The following is a 14256-nucleotide window of genomic DNA, read 5'->3' on the forward strand; positions in this document are numbered from 1 at the left end:
TGCTTGTTGCACGTGGCGTGTAATAAACGGAAGTTTACACGGTTCGTAGAATTTCCAATGAGAATTTCTTTTCAATACTAGAAGTACGTAGTGTTGGGATAATAAAACTGTGGACATCCTTTATCAGATTGATCGTAGTTTGTTATTGTTTGTAGAGGATTTATTTTTTGATCAGAGATAACGTTTAATTTGATGTCGTGCTACCTAAACTTCAAGAGCTAGTCTGGAAATGATAGGTTGTGTGACATAGAGCGATTCTTGATTCAATTTTATTGATTGTTATCAGTTTCATTTTTTTTTTCATAATGCGGTTGAGTAATATTTTTCATTAATTATTCAAATTTATTGCAATGATTTTTTAAAACTTTTTATTTTTATGTGAAAATATATTGTTGTAACTTACAATGATTATTGACAAATAATACTTGGTCATATGCTATTTTTATTAACGTATGCGGTTGATAAACTTAAGAAATAGTTAAAAAATTAAAATTGACACAGAAAGTATAATTCTTTTTTAGCAATGCAATGTTTAATCGACAATGTGATATTGCAATTAAAGTAAACAATATCAGTACTAAAAATAAGTAACACTGTTAGAATAAAACTATGGACATTCTTTATCAGATTGATCGTTCTCGCAGTTTGCTATTGTTTGTAGTGGACTTATATTTTAATAAAAGGTAATGTTTTATTTCATGTCATGTTACCTAAACTAAGAGAACTAGGTGCAAAATTGTCGGGTTTGTGCGATTCAGAAAACTATTCCTGATTTAATTCCATAGATTGTTATCTATTCCATTTCTTCTTCATTGCACTCTGTGAAAAAAAAATATGGTCATAACTACCAGAATAAGATAAAATTTATCGTTTCTCTCTTTATTTATCTATCTATCTCTATCTCCCTCTCTCTCTCTCTGGGAACACCAAAAAGCTTGAGGATTTTTTTAACGATGCGCTTTGGTAATAATTTTGGTAAAATTAACAATAAAATATGGTTTTGTAATCTGTGATAAAAGTTAGTAAATGTGGTGAAATTTGGTAATTTCATCAGGATATCTTAAAACTGGGCATAGAAACCTTTTATTTAGTTAAATTTCAGTTAAATTCAGTTTTGTATTTTTTACTAAATGCAGAACTATAATTTTGAAAACCAGAAGTAAACCGTTACCATATGAAATGAAAAATTACGTAACAAATGGTTTAAACACCGTATATTTTGGTTTTAATAATCAGAACTAAGGATTGTTTTTCCTCAGAAATGGCATAACCATACAGTTCGATGATTTTATCAGAATTATTTTTCCGTGCTGTTTAGTGATATTTTTCAATAAAATCATGAAAGTTATCGCTGTACTTTCTATAGATTTTAACACTTTTATTTGTTAAATAAATTTAACAAGAAAGCATTTTATTTATTTATTTTTCGCAAATCTATATTTCAATATAATTTGTATAGATTTTTATGTATTTGATTAAATCTAGATATCTATTTGCTGTCACCAAACATAATGATAATTAATGCACTTATTGAATACACATATTACAGCATACTGAATACGCATAATAACACCCATTTATGATAAGCAATAAATGCATAATTTTTTCATCGAAAAAGTTTAAAGATTTGAATGAATATATGTGTTCAATAAATACAATAATTGAGTGATATATATATATATATATATNACTAACCAGTGAAGGAACACTTAAGCTTCGCTTGCCTTTTAAAAAAATCATATTAATTTCAAAGTTCGTAAATTTAGTTAAATGACCGTGTCAACATAGTCACTACTAATTGCAAATTATGTAAAAAAAATTGTGGAGAACTTACATTATATTGTTTTAAAGTTTTGGAGGTTCAAATAACAAGCAGTAAGAAGACCAAGTGAAGGAACAGCTCTAACCAGTAAAGGACCACAAAATTTCCCAGTAAAGGAACAGTTAATTTTGGTTATTTTTTAATGGTTTTTATGAATTTATATGCCATACAAATATCTAAAAACAAGCCTATTCTTGAAATTATAACATACAAATACTTGGAAAATGGTAACTTTTTTTTGTAATCATGAATTGAAAAGTAAAGTGTCAATATATTAACACATACTGTTCATTCACTGGGAAATCTATGCCCAGTAAAGGAACATGCCTGTTCCTTCGCTGGTTAGAAGTTGTTTTTTTGTATTTTTAACATACTTTTGATGCAAAACATCACTAAAGGTACAAGAAAATTAAAGTTTTTCTTTCATTTTCATAATTCATAAACCCAGTAAAGGAACACTTGTTCCTTCTCTGGTTTTTCATCGTTTGGTGATCCAGTGAATAAACACCCCCTTATCTCAGTACTTGATTATGCTATGATGCTNATACTGTTCATTCACTGGGAAATCCATGCCCAGTAAAGGAACTCTTGTTCCTTCACTGGTTTTTCATCGTTTGGTGATCCAGTGAATAAACACCTCCTTATCTCAGTACTTGATTATGCTATGATGCTTTAAAAAAATAAAACTTAATTTCAATAACTATATTTTGAATTCTTATTTTCACAGTGAGAAAAATAAAACTATTGCATGCAATTAATTCCACATCCAACATATAAATACAAACACTCACCTTATAATTTTTTCAGAGAAACTAGGTGTTGCAGAAATAATAACAAATTTAAAAAATTTTCCTGAGAACTCTATGTGACCAGGTAATCCAAAACATTGCTAGATGACTTCCTATTGTTTGGCAGTAAGCTTTTGTTACAGGGTGACCACCCACCTGGAAAACCTTGAAAACCTGGACTTATCACGGGATTTTTTTTATACTGGGAAAAACCTGGAAAAATTAGGGAAATTTGGACAAAAACCTGGAAAAATCAGGGATTTTTAAAGAAAAGCTGGAATTTATTTCTTTGATTTTTCTTAATTTTACTAATTTAAATTATTTACTAATTTCCTTAATTAAAATTATTTTACCATCTCTTATACCCACTTTTAGACAGAAATTCATTGCCAAACAGTTGAAATACCATCAACTTAGCAATACTTTGCTTGCATCAAAATTTGGTCCATTATAACTCTGTTAAACTAAAATGCCACATGAAACTCTACTGGTTTCTAGAAGAATAGAGCACCTTTCCAGATCACCTCATTCCCATGAAGTGACCCGGCTTGCACTCAATCCCCTGAGTCAAAGATGATTAAATAACAATAAAAAATTATTTAAAAAAAAATACTTTATAATATTGATACGTTTCTTATACCCATCCTACACTTTATGAGAGGAAAAAAAGCACATTGACGTGGAAATTTTAGGATTTTTACCTGGAAAAATCAGGGAAATTTGAAACCTGATTTGAGTGGCCACCCTGTGTTACCAATCAATCTAAAGAAAAACTTTCAAATTCTTATTTTTAATCAATATATATGAAATGTTCCTTCACTGGGTAGTGTCCCTTCACTAATTGATTTACCCTATATGTATATAATATTTATCATTTTGATATATTTTTATGTTGCTGATTTGAACATGATATTTATTTATTCCCATAAAAATACATAATATTTTATTACAAGAAAAAATGCATAATAACGTTTCCATAGAAAATGTATAGAGCGTATAAACTTATAAAAAAAAAGAATATGCTCGAATTTTTAAGGTTAGCTCGTATAAAATTCTCGCTAGACATATATCACCTAAAGACCCCGATTTGGAAAGAAAAGAAAATTCTCGAATACATTCAGTATAAATCTGGTGATTCTTCTCTTTTAAAAGTTTTTTCTTCAGGATTCGAAAAATAATTGTTTGAAACATTTAAAAAAGAACGGAACCACGTATCCAAAGTTATGTGGAATTTCTCCCACTTTTCTCGTTTCTCTTCCATTGTTAAGGAATCCAACTCTTTTGAAGATATCTTTACATTCTATAGAATTACTTTATTTCTTTAGAAGAATTTTATTTTTCTTCGCAAAATCTATTCATTATACTTTTTTATACATCATTATTAATTTCTAAAAAAAAATGCTGACGATTCTTGTTCATGTAATTAAATATGTAACTAAAAATAAAGTAACAATATTTATAATTCTTTCTTACATATATTTTAGCTATTTAAAACTGTGTTATCTCGAAAACTGCAATCATAAATTTTTAATGAATCGAAGTGTTTTTTTCTTTTTGATAAAAGTATTTAAGTTATTGAGGCAATGATTTTCTTGTTTTGTGGCTATTAAATTACTTGTCTTATTAAAATATCATAAATTATTAAGTGTTTCTTTTTTTAATTCCATTGAAATTATCACTAAATAACTTGTCATATAATAATTATTAAAATAAGGTGTCTTATTATTTCTCTTGAATCATTAAAATCATTTGAATTGATAAGAGTGAAGAGTAATGATACTCCCTCAAAAAATTCAGTTTAAAGCTGAGCTAAAAAAATATTTTTTTTTAAATTTTTGAGCAATAATGCGGTGAAAATTTGCTACAAGTTATAATAAAGTTTCAAATTTAGCCAGGTTTGTCTCCAAGTTAAACCATATTATTGTGTTATCAAGTTTAAAGAAGTAACATTAAAGTGAATGGGACAGAAGCTATGGAACAGCGAATGTGAACGATAGTATAGGTTTAAAAATTTCTTTACTTTAAAAAATATCGGATCAAATTGCAGTAAAAAGATGCGCAGCATACCGGAACATGTTACGAAACAAAACATCTGTTATTTTTACAGTAATAATTACCGTGAAATCACTGAATTACTCTAATTGAATCAATATTACTGTAAAAATTACGATATAATTTGTCACGGTAAAAATGGATTTTACGGATGTTTCACTTTAAGTGTCGGTACTTTGTACCGTAATTTTATCTCTATTTTTTTTTTTTACAATGTAGCAGTGTAAGTTGTTTTAAATTCACAAATAAGAGCACAGTTTTCGTTAAGTTAGGGTTGGGTCTTGAATCTGAAAATCCTCAAACACTGATTAAAACCGCTTACACCTAATGCATGAAAAACTGACCGAGGAAAAAACATTGTGATAAGTATAACGTAAGTTATCAAAATGTACATACTTCAGGCATTTTTTTAGGCCGAAATGCATTTCAATCCAGATACAAGCATGACTTTTTTACAGCTTTAAAAGGTTTAACAGTAGCATTCTTTTTCAAATAATAAAAAGTAATCCGTATATTTCAAATTTTTTTATGTTCCGTGTCCCTTTAAATGAAACCATAATTCATTTGAATTTACTATTTTTTATTAGTGAAAAAGCTAGATCGTTCTGGATGGCCTCTAACTGTCCAAAGCAAACGCAGTTTACCATGAAGTGTCCCTTTGATACATAAGGTCTTTTTAGGCATCTTCAAAGACAATCTTTTTGGGACATTTCCAAAGTTTCGGTAGTCTTTTTTGGTATCTCCTTTCAAATCAAAATATATTCTCCTATATTTACTTCCGTCTTGGTAATTGGAACAAAATATTTAGGTGATGGCTAGTTAAGCATTCATTAAGTTGGCATTTATTATTTAGCACTGAAGAAACTGAAGCAAAATCTGTGGGTGACGCTAGTTATCTGGAGCAGACGAGAACAGAGTCTATATGTATTGCTAATTTTTTTTTTATGTCTTTTAAAAACCAAAAATTATTGCTTTTCATATCATTATAACAAATTGACCTGAAAAACAATTGCATAATGATGTAAGGTTTATTAAAGGTGCAAGAAACAAGATACCTTTTGGTCATGGAGACCCTAAGAATTTCTGCACTAAGACATTATGACTGTTTTATTTCAAGTGAAATGAAAGCTTAGTTTAAAGGATTTTTTATCTGTCTTATTATATTGTAATTATATTTATTTTTATATTACTGCAAAAGAGTAATGAACCTTGCATAAGAGGAAGAATCTTTAATCATAAGTTGGTATAGGGAAAACTTAAGCGAGATGTAACGTATCTTCCGTTTGTTTTAACAAGAATGGATATTAAGATTTAAACCGGTTTCCGGTCTTGCTCTACAACACATTCCGAGACGATTACATCACGTGACCGTCTGGTGACGTCATGTTTTTATGTATATCCAATTTCCCTTTCACTAGGACAAGGACAGAGAACGAGTTACTTCAAGCATTGTTAAAGTAAAGTCTGTGGAACTTTTAAGTGATAACCACAAATGCACAACTCTTGAGGCTGAATTATGTTGCTGAAAGAACAATATTTATTTATCATACAAACTCGTTTATAACGAAGGCAGGGGGACCAAGGGAATTTACTCGTTAAATCAGGATGCTCGTTAAATGCAAGTCGGCTGAAGTTATTGAAAATAAATTTACAAAAGAGAAAAATAAACGTTAAAATGTTTAAAAAGGCCTAACTTTTCATTTCTTTTTACTTACACTGAAGAGGGAAAACAAAAACTGAGAGCTTTGTTCATGATTTTATTTAGTTCCTTTCTTCAACAATTATTCGACACACAATATTTTAATTATCAAAGATGTGTGTCGATAAATGAATACGAAAATTTAAATAAAGAACAGATCATGCATATAAATCACAATTAAGCAGGTGTGTGCAACATGTGCAACAGAGGATGAACCTATTCAATGGTTTGGAAGCAAAATCTTCTATTAGTCATTAAATTGAACAAATTTTCTTATTCATCCATTGGGCAGCCTAATGGCCCTCATTGTTTTGTAATTCGTGACAAGGCAGATGAGGAAGTTCTTCTTCTTAGCCTTTATTGTTTATCTACTCACAATTTTTAAACTCATTAAAAGTTTCAAAACACTTTTAGGAAAAACGAAATGTTCACTAACAGTAAGATACTTTTTTATACCTCCCGTGAAGTAATATTCAAGAAGTGTATGAAAAATTCTTCTGTAAATCCAAGTTACAACATTATACCAACTTATTACAAACAATTTATAATGTATAAATTTGTCAATTTACCATATAAAATCTTATTACCATAAAATAGAAACAATTATGTTTTGAAAACTTTAAAAAGCACTCAAGTTAACTAAAAATAGGAACAAATTTCGTTTTAAGTTTAGCACAAATGCTTTATATCTTGATGCCAATGTAACGTTAATACTAGCAACATTTTAATGAAAGTATTCTGAAGTAAATCGTATTTCTTAATTCTTTTAGTCTTAAAATGTTTTAATTATTATCTTCTAGCATCTTTCCCGTCTTATATCTTTGTTCAAGAAAAAAAAGTGTTTTTTTAATTATAGTTTATTAAGGTTATATTCTTTTAATTATAGTTATAATATGTTTGATAAATAAACGAACCGCTAACAGGCAGTTTGAAAAAAATATGAAATTCAGTAGCGTGATTTATTTCTAATCACTATAATTACTGTAAAATCTGATTATAGGTTTCTCATATTTTTTTTAATAAAGTAAATATTATTTTTTATTCCATTTACTCTGGAATTGTTCGAATTATTATTTTCATTCTAAATCTTTGTTCAAGTACAAAAATTAAAATGATTATAATACAAAATTTAAAACAAAATGAAAAAGGAAAGAACGTTTTAGGAACAAAACAAACCATAAGCACGTAGTTTTTAAAAATATAGAATAGTAGCGTGGATTCTGATCACAATAATTACTGTAAAATCAGATAACAAGATTTTCCTGTTTTTTTAATAAAAGAATACTCTTTAACATAGCTAGTTTACGAAGTTTAAAACTATTAAAAATTAAATATATCAGCAATCATTTGCAGGTTTTCACTCTGGGTTAAAAAAAAAAGAGCCAACCCCGCCGTTGTAAAGTTTATCTTTGAGCTAAAAGAGCTATTGAGGAGGCTAGCTAGTGGCGAGCGTGGGTATATGCGAAGAAAATTTTAGTCATTAGGTAAATTGAGGGATAATGTGTTATTAATGAGTTTGGGAGTTCTGTTCACGAACTGCGTATGAGTAGCGACTAACACGAAGTTTTAAAGTACTTTTCCCAAAATGTAAACCGTAATTTGCAAGATGGTGAGCTTTATTTTTTTGTTTTGCTTTTTAAATGTAGCTTTTCGGGAGAGAAATGTTGTAATGGTTAATTGGAGAGTAGTACTTACATAGTTTTGTGTCCTTTAAGATATGAAAGAGAACATATTTGATTTCTTTTCTCGTACTATGAACAATGTCCTTCACTAGCAATTTTTCTACACGTTTTGGTTGTATTTAGTGAAGATTGATTCATTTAAAATATACCTCTGAAAAAAATTGATAATGGTAACCAACTTTTTTTAATTAAATAAAGTTAAACGAATTAAAATAAATAAGCATTTTATTACATGCATATGCAATTTATTAGATGGCGATGTATCGTAGTACTTGTGTGCATATTGTTTTCTAAAAATGAAAAGGTATTTTACAATTTAATTTATGAAACATTCATAAATAATTCATGCAATGATGTGGTGTTCAAAATATATTGAGCAATTCGACAGAAAAAACTATCAGAAAATGTAATTTGTTACGTAACGTATCTTATAAATATGAATGAAACTATTTTTATGTATTCATATTACGTACTAAGACATGTCATACAGGTACATAATGACAATTATTTTAAATAAAATATTGATTATTTGTATAAGTCACGAGGCAAACGAAATGGTGAGATTACTCCATTCTTTTTATGATATATTTAAGCGTGTAGATTCTATACTATATCTACTATAGCTGTTTTTAAAAACTGCTACATTTGCGAGAAATTGAATTTTACTCGCATTACCACTACGCTATTCCAGATCTAAATATTTAGCTTGAAATATTACTAACTAACTACATTCCTAAGTTTATAATCGATTAAAGATTATTAAAACGGTTTTTCGTTTACTTATTTCTGAAGTTTATTGATTTTATGTTAATTGTTATCATTTTTTAATAATCAAAACAAAGCTTTTTAACACCTCTTTCAGTCATTCTTTTTGAGTTATTAATATATTTGACAGCAAAATATAATAATCTGTTTAAAGCATTAGTTTTTAGTCACGCCACGCATTTATAGCTTGTTGCTAATTGCAATTGTACTCATTAATGGAATTTTAGTTAAATTACATTTATGTTATTGTTATGTGTTTTACGTGTTTATATTTCTCAATACTAGAAATAACAAATACTATTCATTCTGATGATAGTTAAAGAAAAGTTGTGTACTAAAAACTCGATTGTAAAAGTGAACTTAAGTGAATGAATGGTAAATAAGAAAAGTGAATGAATGGTAAAAATAAAGGAATGCAAAAGTTTCGTAAATAAATGTTTAAGAAACAAGGTCGCGAATTATATGTATAAATTAAAACATGAAAATATGAAGAAAATTATAAAATAAATCTTAAAATAATTTGAGTGTGATCACATCATAAGCATATCAACATGAAATGAGGAGTCTGAAAACATGCAAAATTTCTACGCGTCAGTTTGAGTAGCCAAACCAAAATAGAATAAATATTCGCGTTTCTCTTTGTCGCCATTTCTTTTAAGTAAATTTTCTCGACAATTTAATATCTGAGATAATAAAGAAATAAAGTTACTTCGATCTGTTATCTGCGATAACGAATATATTTTAGTTTCTGTACTTCAAAAGTCACTTAAAATATTATAAGTATTTCAGCATCATTCATGATTTTTTTAGACACCGGGATGACTGGAATTTTTTAAATTTAAATTATCAACAAAAAAAATGAATACCTATTTCAAATTAAAAAGAAAAATTGAAGCAAATTTTCCTAGTAGTATCTCCAATTATTCATGTGTTAAAAACTTAATTAGGATGTAAATTCAAATACTTTTAATTGAAAGTAACAATGTAAAGCATATCAACAAGCGTTCAAAAAACAATACTCAAAATTACATTTATATATATTTTTTTTTTGAAATTTAAAATTAACTCAATCTAATTTTATTAACTTTTATCTTTTTTTTAGATAAATTCAATTCAATGCTTTTCAAAAATTAATGTTTGACCAAGGTTTATAAAACTCAACCAGCTTTCGAATCTCAAAATTTCTTCCTCAATACCAGCCTTATCCGATGTTTTCTTTGAACCTTGCCCCAACCTATTTATTTTAACACCTCAGTGAATATAAAAGGTGAAAAAACATTCAATTATAGAAGCATCGTGTTGATTATCTAACAACTTTAATTAATAACTTGTTCGCCTTAGGCTCTTAAGTCGAAGGGAAACACTCTTTCTGTTGTTACGAAATGACTGGTTTGCCTTACGGGCAATTGCTGTTTTCTCCCAATCCATCATGATTAGGTGTTTTATGTATGAACATATATATTAGGCACTTCCATAATCTCATGATTTCTAATTGCTAAATTCTAACTCTGATAATCAACTTTTATCGATTGTTTTTCTCTAGAATTCTTAATTTAACAGTTGTTTGAACTAGCATTTTTGAATTTTTTGTGTTGCATTATGATAATAAAATGAGGTGACAAAATTGTATCATTTTTAATCAGTTGAACTAAACACTAAATTGAAGTAGAAAAATAATGTTACTGAAATTTCTCGAGTCCTTAATTTTTTTTAATTGTATGTTGTTAAGCAATAATATATGACATGAAAATACAGATTATCAATTGATATGTATTAAATATCAATCAATATTAATCAATATCTATTCTCAACGTTTTTTATTTTGCTTTGTATTGCCAAGTTTGCTTCCTTCTTTATTTAATCTTCCTTTTTAAGGAAATTTATATTTAAGATATTATTTCATGTTTTGAGATATAGTGGTTTTATAAAGAGTAGTTTTTATCTATGGATAATTATACTTTATTGCGAAATACCTCATTTTCGTAAATGGATGCTACCTGAAGAGAACCTTAACGTTTTTCTAATTAGTTTATTTATTATTATTTTTATTCTTGTTTTCAATATGTATATATACATATACATATACATATACATATATATATATATATATATATATACANGCTTATGATTCTAATTTTCGTTATATATATATATGCATATATATATATATATATATATATATACCAACAGGCAAACATTTAAAAATAAAAATATCCATTCCTAATATCATTCTTAAAAAAAGTATGCTGAAGATAGGTCATGATAAATTTAATATTTTCTTTATTTTATTTGAATTCTGAATAATTTTAAAAGGAATTTCTGGAACGATATGTTGCCAACTAGGTAGTTTAAAGTTGGCTAATAAATGATTCTGCATATGCTGTCCTATATTGAGCTAATATTTGAATTTTGACCTCTCTGAAACCCATCTCAGTATGATGGTGAGCCAAGTTGGTAAATTTCCAAATAAAAAGAAAAGATAACTATTCTCAGACTCGTTTATGATTTATTAGCTTTGTGCAAGTAAGAAAAAGTTATAGTTTTAGTCGGTACTATTAAATTGTGGAGTTTGTATTTAATCTTTTTTTTTCCTCTTAGTCTGTCTGCCTGATTAAATACTTTTTTAAATAGATTTTTTTAAAAAAAAAACTTTTTCCTAATCTGCTTAATATTTAGAAGTTTGAAATATCTGTGTCAAGGATAAAAGATTAAAAAAAGCCATAATAAAGTTTAGTTAGGGTTATTCTATCTTTTACTAGTAGTTTTCATTTTTAATTAGAATGATTAATGTATGTTAAGGTTAATAAAAATAATGTTACTTATTATTGCTTTTCTTTTTTAGGTAAGAATTTTGATGAAATCACTCAAAGTTAATAGCTATGAGAAGATAACTTGATTCACGCAATATCCAAACTAGAGGTAATTGATGTACAGTTTATTATAAAATAACACATAACTTGAACTACCCGCTTTATATTTGTTTGCATTATTTATTAATAACTTAAAAAAGAGGTGGGAAAGTCCGTTTATTTGCTCCATTTTCTTGAATATTTTTAAAAGTGCAAAATTTTTCTGAGTTTGCTGTATTATCTTTGTTTAATACTAAAAACTATTTTTTGTTGTATTGTACTAAATATTGACATTTAAATTAAGAAAGAAAAATTAAAACTTTTTTGCTTAGAAATTTTTAAAAAATGATGAAATTTATACAAACGCCGTACATTCTTTTATCCCACTGAGAAACAAATTACTAATTTAAGAACTTGAAGAACAAGAAATTGATGTTAACTGAATTTTTTACTTATCTGACGGTAGGTTGAAATTCACAGCTTACAAAACAGTTCCGACTCACTGTGAATGTTAAGTGTTCGATGCATTATAGAAATCGGAACAATCTTTCTTTTTTTGTGATACAAACTATGAACGTTTTTTGTTATAATTACCTGTCGACAAACACAACATACCGTTATCTTCTTATGACCGTAATTATTTACTCGTATTGTGTCTTGAGGTATGCTATATGTCATGCAGAAAAAGTGGTGAAGCAGGAAAGTTTAACTGTTAATGTTTAATAATCAGGACTAATATTATATTTTAGCTGTTTTTACGATACATTATAAAAGCTATTGCTGAGTCAACTTATAATATGCTAAGCGTGTTATTACTTGTAACGGCTGAAGATAAGAAAGAAAGTATTTAAATTAGTTTGCTATTAACAACTTAATTTTTTAACCGTTTCAAATATATCAGAATATTTGGAAGAGTTCGTAGGATGTGTGGCAGCTTAAAATGTTAAGACCTACAAAATTGTGTATTTTGATTTCCCAGTGCAAAATATTGTGCGCCGTAAATGATTCACAGGTTTAAAATATCGTTTCAGCTTTATTTGTTTACATAATACTCATTTCATAATACATAATACTCATTTCATGTTTTTTATCTTTTTATACTAAACATGACGTAATACATAACATATACATAACGTGACGTTTATCATTAAATTTCTCGTCCGTGTTCAGATTTAGCTTTATTTTTATATTATTTGACTGCTAAATCAGTTATATGTATGCTGTGAGGAAATCTGCTTTATTTTTATGTACTACGTACCATACACAAACATTCTTTTGTGCACTTATTGTACTTTCTCTTAATATACTGCGCAAAATACTTAGGATCGAGTGAAACAAATAAAATTTTATATAAATTGATGAAAGCATTATTTCTTCATTTAGTTGCAATGAACTAACAAACATTTTGCTGTTGACTCCACAGATTAAAGCACACATTCTTGATTGCATTCATTTGTGTATTTTATATTGTATTCAAAGCTTTCATTTATTTGAACCATTTTAGCAATTTTAATTTTACTACCAACAAAGTGTATTGGTACTTTAACTTTTAATCTATTTTAGCCTATTGTTAGGCGTAGCATGTCCAGTTTTGGACGTGCCCTTAACCCAACATACAATTAAATTCTTGATTACATCATCTTGAAACTAGGCTATTATAGCATTACTTATCACACATTTTTTGTCGTAAAGTTCATCGTACTTAAGCTACTGTACAAAACATTCTACTAATTTTTGATTCGAATAAGTTGGAAAATTTCCACGCAGTTCGAGCAAAATTATTTTGATTTTCCAGCATTAATAGCTTAGTCATTTTTGAGTTAGAACAAGGATCTAAATCATGCTGAAATATCTCATAATCACTTACATATATGACATCATTCTACGCCTTAACATTTATATGTTCTTGGTTGAATTCATCATGTTTCACAACATGAAATAAACTTACAGTGACACTTACTGAAGAAATGATCTCCAAAATATATATTTCAGACGCTATTTTACTGTTTGTTTGACAAGATTGGATATTTGAAATAAGAAGAAAAATCAACTCGTTTAATTCGACCAATTAAACCCAATTTAATTTGAAATTTAATTTAGAAAACACAAATAAATTAATTATTATTTGATAAAATTAGTTTTCCTTGATTCCATGAAACCTTCTGGTTTCATGGAAGTCAATGTTTTGTTTTTGGTAGAAATTAATAACACAATGTTATTTTAAATTGCGAGCAATTAATCTTATCGTGCATGACAAATCCTCATATGTTCTTAATGCCATTTTCATCTTCCAATAGCATCTATACTTCACTCTTTCGCATGTGATAAGCAGAGTTTGAAATAAGAGATAAATACTTGTAAGATATCAGTAGAAATGGGTAGAATAAAACATCAGTTTCCATCCCAAAGCGGAAACATCATCAGTGCTCTATCTTGCACTGATTCATGTCTCAAAGTCATGACAAAGCTCATTTCATTGATCGAAATTGACACATCGTTGCAGTTGCTTCATATTGATATTTTTAGTATTTACTTAGGGAATCACTCGCCAGTTACAAGGAACTATTATATGGTGATTCCACGATAAATTTCAGACCGT

General features: G+C 27.8%; 1 protein-coding gene across 7 annotated transcripts in view; it reads left to right on the top strand.

The window, feature by feature from the left end:
- The window catches only part of LOC107438554 (muscleblind-like protein 2), a 400349-nt gene that overhangs the window by 122818 nt on the left and 263275 nt on the right, over nt 1-14256 (top strand). The window lies entirely within an intron of this gene.

The sequence above is a fragment of the Parasteatoda tepidariorum genome, chromosome X1 (assembly GCF_043381705.1).
Source record: "Parasteatoda tepidariorum isolate YZ-2023 chromosome X1, CAS_Ptep_4.0, whole genome shotgun sequence".
Lineage (NCBI taxonomy): Eukaryota > Metazoa > Arthropoda > Arachnida > Araneae > Theridiidae > Parasteatoda > Parasteatoda tepidariorum.